General features: G+C 41.8%; 1 long non-coding RNA gene across 1 annotated transcript; it reads left to right on the plus strand.

Moving 5' to 3' along the window:
• The first annotated feature begins 1709 nt into the window (after window positions 1-1709).
• Window positions 1710-2921, plus strand: LOC125427010. The gene is made up of 2 exons (XR_007243622.1): window positions 1710-1929; window positions 2192-2921. It is a non-coding gene; the product is annotated as an uncharacterized LOC125427010 (long non-coding RNA).
• Window positions 2922-11414: the final 8493 nt, after the last annotated feature.

An 11414-nucleotide genomic window follows, 5' to 3' on the forward strand; every position in this document is an offset into this window, starting at 1 on the left:
CCCAAGATGTTCTACATAAGTAAGACAACTACTACCCATGACTGGTTCTGGTGGGTTTTCTGGGCTGTGTTGCTGTGGTCTGGTGGACTTTGTTCCTAATGTTTCGCCTGCATCTGTGGTAGGCATCTTCAGAGGTGTATCACAGAGAAAAGTATGTTTCACACTGTGTCTAAGTAAGAAGGGAAAGTTTCGTGTGGTATATTGTCCATGTCCCAGACCACGGCCACACAGCCCGGAAAACCCACCAGATCCAGTTGAATCCGGCCGTGAAAGCCTTCGACAATACTACCCATGAGTTCCACCTACAGAAGAATACTTACACAGAATGAAGAATCTTGCAAATAAGGATTTCATAATTAATAAATAGTATGCATTGCTTTTTAATTCCGATTTCATGGGGGTTGCTTTTAGTACTTGTAAGCTGCTTTGATCACATATAACAAAAAGATGGCTTGAAATGTATTACAATCAGCTAATATTCCTTAAGGACCTATTTCTCCTATATAAACCCACTTGTCCACTCTGGTCATCTTTGGAGGCCATGCTTCAGGTGTTCCTGCCATTTGACAGGTGCCAACTAGAGAAAGGGCCTTCTCAGTTGTGGCACCAGAACTTTGCAACTCTCTCCATAACGAAGTTTGTCTGTTTCCCTCTATCCTCGTCTTCTGCCAGTACGTGAAAGCTTTATGTTTTGTCTGCCATACACCCTGTGACTCTTACTGACCCCCTTCGCTGGTTGTGTTCGTTTGTCTGCATGTTTTTATTTAATAATTTAAATATTTTATGTATACTTTATTTTAAATGCTGCTTTAATGTTTCCACATTTGCCACCTTGAGGATCCTATCTGGGCGAGAAGGCTTCATCAAAATGTTTTAAGTTAAATAAATAAAAATCACCATGTTTAGAAAAGAGTTCATGCGCTTACCTCTTACCTTATTATTATTGCTATTATTACCTGTACAATGCCTATAAATGTACAACACACAGCTTTGAGTCCTGTTGCTTCATCTTTTTTAATGGGAGGTTCTGGAACTTTAGGAGCGTCAAATCTGCTGGTTTCCTTTGAGAGTAAGCCTAAGCAGTTCTACTTGGAAGTAAATCTCATTTATTCAGTGGGACTTATTGCTTCTTACATAATGCTGTCATCATCAGAATACAATAGGAGAAATCTGAGTGGGTGTTGAGGGGTGTGCCAGAGTTGGATCCCCCCTGTTGTGTGCATCTATATTTCCTTCTGATTCTCTGCTGGGGCAAGGGGGGAGGTCACAACAGGCCCACCCCACACACCAACTATAGTTTAGAGGAGATATAGACATTCCCTGTTCTGTTTTGCTGCGAAGGTTGTCGACATCCTGGATATTCACCTTTGCCTCAGAGAGAACAGGGGATTCCGACTCCCTTTCCACCCGTTGTTGCCTGGTGAGTAAACCTGAAACACGCCCGACCACAAAAAGCTTAGAAGGCAAAACAAACTGGCTGCCCGCTCCCTGGGGGGTCCCTGACACTGCGAACACCCCGTTGCTCCGCGCTTCCCTTAATCTTGCCTCTCCACCCAAATCAAAACAATCACTCCCGTTGCCCAGGCAACCGGGCCCTACCCTCCTTTCTGCTTTGGTGACCGAGCCCCACCTTCAAGTGCAGTTATGACAACCAGGTCCGCCTCCTTTTTCTCCGCCCAGCTTGATGACGTCTCAGTGTGCGTCGCTCACCGATTTCTGAAGGGGAAGGGAGCAGGAGCAGTGACGTCACGGGGCTGGTTTCAGTGGAGACGACGTGCTGGCGTCAATGTGTTTGTGAGCTCGCAACGTTCCGTTGTCTCCAGGGCAACGTCAGCGAGCCTGCCAAGCCTCGGCAACAGAGCTGGGATTGGCCGAGCAGGAGCTGGCGCAGAACTTTAGTGTGGGTCGCCTTTAGTCGGGTCTGAACAGGTGAGCCCACCTGGCAATGAACCTGCAGAATGGAATCTTTTAAATGTGTGTTTTCACAGTGCTTTCGCGAGGATAGAGGCTCTTGGCAGTTAATTCTGTGTTGAGATATAGTAAACATGGATTTGTTATGTGGTATGGCATGTGTATTTGTAGATTGGTTTTGTGGCATTAATTGCAGTGCACAATTCCACTTCTGGCTTTAGTATATATTTTCATGTTTACCTGTGCTTCAGATGTCACAACAGACTCTTTTTTTTTGTAGGGAAAGAATCCCTCCTTGCTTATGTGGCTCATACTTCAAACACTTGTGCTCTCCAGAGTATAGCCTCAGCAGTGCCATCAGACATGTGAAGTGTTGAAGATGGAATTTGTACTCATGGACACATCAAATAGTGCAGTTTTGCATGCTCATGCACATATAATTGCATATACACATAGATCACTCATGTGTGCTGTGCATACACACTGACCAATAAATGTTTTTGATATGTACACACACTTTGTGTCAAGGCAGCAGGCTACAATTATTCCATGCTTTCATTTAATATCCCTGTTGCTATTTGTTATTGTGAGTACCTTTTGTATACAGACATGCATTGTGTACCATTCATATATTATTTCATGAATGGGGGGGGGGGGTAGAAGTTAATTCTGTGTTGAAATCAGTATGAAACCTGTGATTAGAATGTCATGTTTAATAATACATATGAGTTGTTAGGCTTTTTTTATTGCTGTGTGTAGGTAGTTGCCAGTTGGTGGTCCCTGATACCTGTACAACCAAGCGAGTAAAATTATTTTGAGAAAACAACCAAGTGAGTAAGATGGTAATGCAGTCTATGTGCAGATTGCACACTAATTGTCATTTATGAAGGAATTCTATAAGGGCAGAAAAACTCTGCTATGTGTATGATAACATTTGTATTATGTAATATGTCATGTGTGCTTTGTGTGGAAGGTATATACAACATATGCATAAACGTATCTTTCCTGCAGTATCTTCCAGGTCTTCTTGCGTTTTCTTCCTTTTTCTTTTTTACCTCTTCTGATTCTGCCCAGTGCTTTGAGAGGCTGCTGTATATTATTATGTCCTTTGTCCAGTGACCCTAATAACTTTGAACTTTGCCACATACTATGTGTAAACAATGCATCAGCATAATAAGACTTAGAGGGATAGGTCAATGCCATCACATGTTCTGTTCCTTGCTATTGTATGGGTGGAGCACAGTTCTTGGCAGTAGATCTGTTTCCTGCCTGGCCCAGGGATGGTCATTTACCTGATTATGGTTGAGGATGTTTCCAGAATTTCCCTTACACACAATGAATATGCACTTTTTACTCATTTATTAAAGGAGCTTTTCTTAAAGGAGCACTTCTGTTGCTAACCTATCACATCCATTTGAGATATAGTAAACATGATTTGTTATGTGGTATGGCATGTGTATTTGTAGATTTGTTGTGTGGCATTGATGACTGCACAGTTCCACTTCTGGCTCCAGTATATATTTTCATGTTTACCTGTGCTCCAGATGTCACAACAGACTCCTTTTTTTGTAGTGAATGAATCCCTCCTTGTTTATGTACTTCAAACACTTGTGCTTCAAACACTTGTGCTGCCCAGAGTATAACCTCATCAGTGCCATCAGACCAGAAATCATCGTAGAGTTTACTTGATCTCCCAAAGAATGGCCTGATAGGCATTTCATAAGCTATAGTGCCTACTAGTAGTAGTGAACTATTATAATGTCAATCTGTCCCTTCTGATGATCTGTTGTTGTAAAGCAAAACTGACAAGTAACAGTCTGAGCAATCTTACACAACTGCAGCTCACCATTTGGGGAAGGGAGATTTTAATCTTGGGTATGGCACCTGGTCAGCAGCACACAGCAGCACACAGCTACATCTTACACGTCTTTTGAATCTTTTTGAGAAAAAGACAGTTTCCCAGTTAGAGAGTAACGTGTACGCTGCTATAAAAACGATGATGGAAATGGAATATTGCACTAAAATCGACTAGAATAGATGCCCCCCATCATTCTTATGCTTGGGAACATATGATAGAGGTGTAAAAAAGAAAGAGTAAGGGACATTGCGAGGTCACCTTCATGAATTAAGGCAGCCAGTATGTAACTCAGGGGTCTGCAACCTGTGGCTCTCCAAATATTCATGGACTACAATTCCCATCAGCTCCTGGCAGCATGGCCATGCTGGCAGGGGCTGATGGGAATTGTAGTCCATGAACATCTGGGAATTGTAGTCCATGAACATCTGGGAATTGTAGTCCATGAACATCTGGAGAGCCACAGGTTGTAGACCCCTGATGTAGCTCCACTCTTGAGGCGATGGGACAGATTATCATGTTTCTTTCACAGAAAGAATCACTATTTGGAAGCGTTCACAAGGAGGAGGGGGGAAGTATACGGATGGAATGTGAAAAAACGTAACTGAAAAGGTTCTGGCTTAGGGCACATTACGGATGAAAGGTGATGCTATGATTTTTTCTAACTTTTCAAAATGTAGAACAGCCTTCAAGGGGTGAAATTGAAAGCAGAGGACTGGTGGGGCAGATCTTTTTCCTTCTATTTCCTTCCTCAGAATCAATCCACATCTGCCAGATTTTCCCCACACGGAGAAAAAAATCCTGGATGTTGCCTTGACTGGATTAGACAGCAGTCAGGAAAGTGGAGTTGCAGAGCAGGTTTAACTTGGCTGATAGTGTACAGGACCTACATCTTTGCAAAGATATTTGGGCTTTCCCTGAAATGGAATCTCTAGGAACACCCAGCACATTGGATATCAACAGCACATGCACATATTCCCCACTGTCATCTAACGCGCTGAGTGTGGATTGTTGGCAATTTTTTTAATAAGTAGGAATCATTGCCTGTTCAAGTTTCAAAGTTAAGGAGAAAGCCAAAAAATAGGAATAAGCAAAGGATATTCTGTTGCTAAACTGGTAAAAATGGCTTTTTTTCCAGTTAGGCAAAACCTTCAGTTAGTTTTGGTCCTTCCTACCCTTGTTACAATGTACATTTCATTGAGGTCTATACTGTAGTCCTAACTTCACAATTTTGGAACAATTGATACTGAAATTTATGCCTAAAAGAATTCCAGAATTTCTTATGTTGAGGAAATCCCGAAATGGGCTGGTTCATTTCAGCAGGTAGTGTGCTGGTATCAAGGGTAAACTGCATAACATTTTTTGAAGGATTAAAGCTCTGGATTGATGAGCAAGTTCATAAATTAAAGAGTTCGGCCAAGTGGACAAGAATGAGGCTCTTGATGTAACCCACTCGATTCCACAGAGAAAATCAGCTCCAATAGTTAGTGTAATCTTGTGGTTAGAGTGTCAGGATACGATCTGGGAGGCCTGGGTTTGAATCACCATTGTGCAGTGAAGTTTGCTGGATGGCCTTGGGCCAGTCACTTTCTCTCAGCCTCACCTACTTCACAGAGATGTTGTGAGGACAGAAGGTAGAGAGCCATTTTGGCCATCCTGAACACTTTGGTGGTCTGATGGAATGAAAATGCACTTGATATATGGCTTTGAAATATGTTCAGCAGCTGTGTTAATGGAACTGATTGAAGGTGACTTGAGAAGGCAGATCATGTGTGTTTGTGTGACAGACAATAGCATGAGTTTTACTGTCTAATACTTTCCTTTTGTTTTTAAAGAAGTTTGGTAGATAGAAGTAAGCCATCAGAGCTGTATGAATTACTTTGTATAGCTTGCGGATGCACTGTAGCCATAACATAAATATGACAAAGAGGTATTCTCTCATCACTCTCAAAAATGGTAAAATCAGAATGAATCTAATAATTTTATACTTTGCCACGTCACAGCAAGAATCTCTTGTCATTTTCAATGACGCAGAATAAATTTTTTTGAGGCGGCAAAAAGGGAGGGGGGGAATCCATAAAACTGTCAGTGGGTTTGAAAAGTTTAAGCTACATTCCGCAGGAAATATGAATGCCAGAGGGGTTATATTTTATAGCATGACAAAATCAAATTTTATCATTTGGTATTAACTTAAGATAAAAGTAGCGCTCAGCTTCTAAACTACAGGAAATGTAACAGGAGCTAATTCTTATCTTAGCAGCCAGGGTCCAACAGCTTAAGTTTGCTGTTTTATGCCATTAAATATATTTTAAAAAATCAACAGCTTTATCCCTGCCCAAAGAGGTGTTATGGATATACATTTATTTATTTGTTTCTACATGTATATACAATGTTTCTATGTCTCCTGTTCGGAGCTGTGCTCAAGTCCTGCAAAATATGTTTCTTTTTTGGCCCTCCTGGGTTTTTGATGTTTGTTGACCAGGCAGGAAAAAAACCCACAGGGTCTGGCTTCCTGCATTGTGGGATCAAGGAGTGGGGCTGGCAGCAGCAGCAAGGAGATCCCATCATCGGGGTTGAATTCAATGTAAAAGGCTTGGGTGTAATTTCTTGACTAGCCAACCCTTGTCAATTTCATTGAGTTCTCTGCACCATCAATAGACTACAGTGGAATCTTTTTTTAAAAAAGTTTTTTAAAATTCCACTGTGTAAACCTTCCAGTCTTCCTGATCCTTACAACTGGGAAGGCGCATGGGGGAGGGGTGGGCAGTAGTGTGGGCTGCAGAAGGCACTGAGGTTGGACAGGGAAAAACACAGGGAAATCTGTGTGCTCAGTGATCTTCTTTGCTTTCCCTTCTAATGGAAAAAAAGTCACGTTTTTCAGAGGGTGTGGAAAACGCAGGGATTCTTGGATCTCAATTCAGGGTCAGTTCCAAAAATGAGTGCACAATCAAAAATTGAAGAGAATGTAAGCTGAAAGCAAAGGAGACATATGTGAAAGGCCAAAGGTTCAGCTCTCCAGCCTGCAAGAATGTTCTCATTCAATTCAACGGTAAAACCTAAACCACCTTGGTGGCTTTTATGAGGCAGTGTTTGAACTTTGAAACTTTAAAAACAAAAGTGCTTGTAAAACAGGCCCCTCCATTTAAATTAATGGGGCATCTCTGTGTACTGTAAACAGATGTTAACTCAGTGATTTTAAGCAACAGCTGTTGTAGTGGGAGCCAATAATGGTGCTCTGTCCCTTTTCTAGAATATGTTGTTGAGCATGTCAGTCACAAAAGAGGATATGAGCATTAAGTACATGAGGACATGAGACCTTTAGACCCCTTACGCACATGCAGAATAATGCACATGCAGAATAATGCACTTTCAGTCCACTTTCACAATTGTCTGCTATTAGTAAAATCCAGCTGCAAAGTGTATTGAAAATGTATTGAAAGTGCATTATTCTGCATGTGCTGAAAGGGCCTTTAAGTGTCATTTTGATTAGGGTTACCTTCTTCCTAGCTCTTGGGGTACTTTTTCTTATGATTTTTTAAAGGATCTAATTGATTCATAATAGAAATATCACTAGCTATTAACTATGGTAGCTAAATGGAACATCTGAGCATAGGGACAGTGTGCTTCTGAATAGTAGATGCTGAGCGCAGAGTAAACCTGTGGGCTGTTGGCAGGCTTCCCATAGGTATCTGCTTGAAACAATGAAAGCAAGGCTTCCTTTGTTCTGATCCAGCAGGACATAAGCTAACCTGCTAGGCTGCCATAGGGAAAGGGAGAAAACTGTGGCTGAAGAAGAAAGTAATTTAGGAAGTGTTTTCCCCACCTCTGTGTCTTCATCTGCTGCCACTATACACTCCTCACTGACATAGGCCCATTCCGCGCACGCAAAGTAATGCGTTTTCAAACCACTTTCACATCTGTTTGCAAGTGGATTTTGCCATTCCGCACAGCTTCTAAGAGCACTGAAAGCAGTTTGAAAGTGCATTATTCTGCATGTGCGGAATGAGCCATAGATAATTGATGTTCCTCCAATTAAACTGGTAGGTTCTTAAGGAAGATGCTATAAACCAAAGCCCCTTGGCTCCCAAACACAGTTGATCAAGAGAATCAAAAACCCCACTTGGGTGAGTGTGAGCAAGTGACAGTAGAAGGGCATTGCATGAAGGGGGGGGGGGTACACATTACCTCACACACATGCCAGTTCATTTTGTCCAGCCATTCCCAAATTTTGAAAATCTTGACCCAGCCACTAAACATAAACCTTCCATTTCCATACTGTGTGAGTAAAAATAGATTAGTTGCAATTGGACCAAAATTATGTGTCTAAAATGTTTCCAGTGCTTAGTTCTGTATAATATCTGATACAGTAAAGTAATTTCTTTGGTATTGTTCATAGTTTGAACATGAATATAAACTGTGGCTGAAGGGTGAATGTTAGAATAATGACCAAGTAAAAACTGAGTTTATTTTGTGGTCGCTTATCACAGGAAAAAGTAATCTTCACTTTTCAGTTAACATGCTACTACTGCATAAAATTTAGCTGCAAAAAGAGTAAACAGTTTCTAACACCATAAAACAGATGAGAAAACTAAAGTTTTGTTGCAGACATTTACTGTCCTATCCTATGCAAAATTACACGCTTCTAACCCCGTTGACTTCAACACACTTAGAATGGTGTAAATCTGCTTTAGATTGCACAGTTAACAACCTGCACCATATGCTGTGCTGAGATCTTTATTCGTGTTGTGGCAGATTTTCTCCCACAGACAACAGATGACTTCTTCTGGCTCTGGATTACATTCAGGCATTTTGCTGTCCAGTGCTGTGGGTAATCGTATCTGAAATGAGCAGCCAACATCTTGCATTCCAATCTGTTTCTTTTTAGCTACAACAGATGCATGCCATTATCAGTGTATTTTCATGCTGGGTTCTGAAATGAACAAGATTGAGCCTCTTTCAGATCCTTGTGACACAGCAATTGTTTTTGTGGTCAGAAGAGTACAGAATTAGAAACAGAGATGGTGCTTAGCTAAAGAGTGAATGTGTTCTTCAGCAAAACTATCCTACTGCTGGGTTTTCTAAGGCCTATTGAATGACACTGTTTCCAGTCTCTTCAGCCTTGTCCTTTATTCTGTATAGTCAACAAGGTGAACAGAGACCAGAGCAGTGTAGTCCATGTAGCCTGCTAAGCCGTCTTTCTGCAAGTGCAGCAGAATCCTGCAAAAAAAAAAATTACATGCAACAAATTAGGAGCTTTGGCAAAATCAGCCCAAGGTATCTGGGTGCCTGAAGCAGAAAATACGGATGGTATTACCTGTTGCATGCACTCTTATGAAGATATGGCACAATTTACAATCAGGGTCTCTTATACAAACCCTTACATTTTCTTCAGCAGCTTCTTTGTGCTTATGCATGAACATTAATCCTGTGTTTCAGGGAACCACATTTTATACACCTGTATGCTGGCTGATTCCCTGCATGGTTGAAGTATGCGAGGGAAGTAGTTTGGGAAATGACCATGGTCCTGAGTAACAAGAGAAAGCCAGAATTTAGAGGAGCACTCCTACATAGGTCTATTTCCCAGAAAGTATTCTTAACCATAGCCTAAATAGCTGCGAACACTGACTATGGGGATCATTGGAAGGGCCATGTGCAATTATAGTACTGAGTCCACAAAACATTAATATTCATACATTTATACATTTGATGAGAACCAAGACATCCAAATAGCAGGCACCTTGAATTTCCTTTACCCAGTGGATGTTAGTAAAAGCTCATAGATGGCAGGCATATTGGGAACAACCAGCCTGATTCTATATTAAGGGCCCTTGGAGTGAAGATAGGCTTAGTTTACTTGCAATTTGATCTTATAACACTGTACTGAAAGCTCCCCTTGTGGTTCCCAGAAGCACAGTGCTCCTGTGATTTCCTGTAACTGGGACAAGAGGATAATACATACTTGGCTGAAAAGGGTCAGTTCCTGTAATATTGGGAGAATTTTATTGACAGCATGAAGCTAATCCTGTTTGGTACACTACATTCAGATGAACTTACTATTTAGTAAAGGAGCTTGCATTTACAGTCCCCATATATTCAGGAAATCTGATCTCACTTCCTGTGATGGGACTCCTAGCTTCCTAAAAAACAGTATTTCACTGTGGTCCTCTCGTACTGTCTAGATGTCCCCATATGATGTCCTCTTTCTTCCTGGCAGCTACCATCTCCCTTTCCCTGCTTCCTTCCCTTTCCCTGCTTCCTTCCAGTTTGCCAAACAAGCTATTCTTAACAGCTCTATTTATTTATTATTTATTATTTATTATCTATCCATCCATCCTCCTTTGACCCCAGGGAAGTCCCAAATCAGCTGACATCATTCTCCTCTCCTCAATTTAATCCTCACATCCTCAATTTAATCCTCCTCAATTTAATCCTCACATCAGCCCTGTGAGGTTGTTCAGGCTGAAAGTGTGTGACTGGCCCAAGGTCATCCAGCAAATTTCCATGGTAAAGTGGGGATTTGAACCTGAGCCTAGTCTCTCCAACCACTACAACTACACAACCTGGCTGTCAGCTTTCCCTCCTGCCCTCCTCCTGGCAGCCTCTCTTGCAGAAGTCATGCAATAGTAAATCGCTCTGGTGAGTTGTGGCCACTGTCAGGCCTGGCCAAGTCATACAAGTTTTCTGGAGTATGATGCAGGGCCTAAGTATGTTGCATGGCATCAAGTTTTCTGGTATGCACCACGTCATGTAGGAGACGTGTTCAGATTGCATGGTAGCAAGTTGCCCAGTGCTTGTTGCTGGATCCATCCCCAATGAGTCCTCCCTCCAGATCAGGAAGGAGGAGAATAGGGGTGGACTGAGAGGCCAAAATCACCCTGCAAAAGGACCTCCCCTCTGTCTTTTACTGGCAGAATCCAAGCTTTGCCGGCTGGCAATATTGTTGTGGTTGTGTCTCAATTTGCTGCAGTGGCCACTGAGATCTCCTTTCTTAAAAGTGCAGGCATTATTTCTAAGATTTCAGATTTTCATACAAACTTGGTGTTTTTCTCGGGTTTGTGGAAATATGTGCCTTATCTGTTCATGGCTCCAGTTTCTGGATTTAAGTATCCACAAATGTGGCCCCATTGAGAAGTAGATATACTGATCTCAGCTGAAACATATTGTGCCTGTGGTATCAAAGGGAACCCTGCTGTTACTGCCAGCTTTGCAATATACTGCCCATGAAACACCTATCAGTCCTATAAGGTTAGAAATATTGTGAGAGGTCTTTTTGCTAGAATTTACTTGTCCTAATGGCTTCTGCTCAAACCAATATGTTTAGAATTTCTGTGCCACTCTCATTTATTTTAGAGGAAGGAATTGAGATCTCTGATCTCTAACATATTAAGCAACACCAAGCAACTTAAGTATACTCTGGGGTGCTGTGTGGTTTCCGGGCTGTATGGCCGTGTTCAAGCAGCATTCTCTTCTGACGTTTTGCCTGCATCTGTGGCTGGCATCTTCAGAGGATCTGACCTCTGAAGATGCCAGCCACAGATGCATGCGAAATGTCAGGAGAGAATGCTACTAGAAAACGGCCATACAACCCAGAAACCACACAGCATCCCAGTGAGTCCGGCTGTGAAAGCCTTCAACGATTCATTAATTA

Source organism: Sphaerodactylus townsendi, linkage group LG02 (assembly GCF_021028975.2).
Source record: "Sphaerodactylus townsendi isolate TG3544 linkage group LG02, MPM_Stown_v2.3, whole genome shotgun sequence".
Taxonomy (NCBI): Eukaryota; Metazoa; Chordata; class Lepidosauria; order Squamata; family Sphaerodactylidae; genus Sphaerodactylus; species Sphaerodactylus townsendi.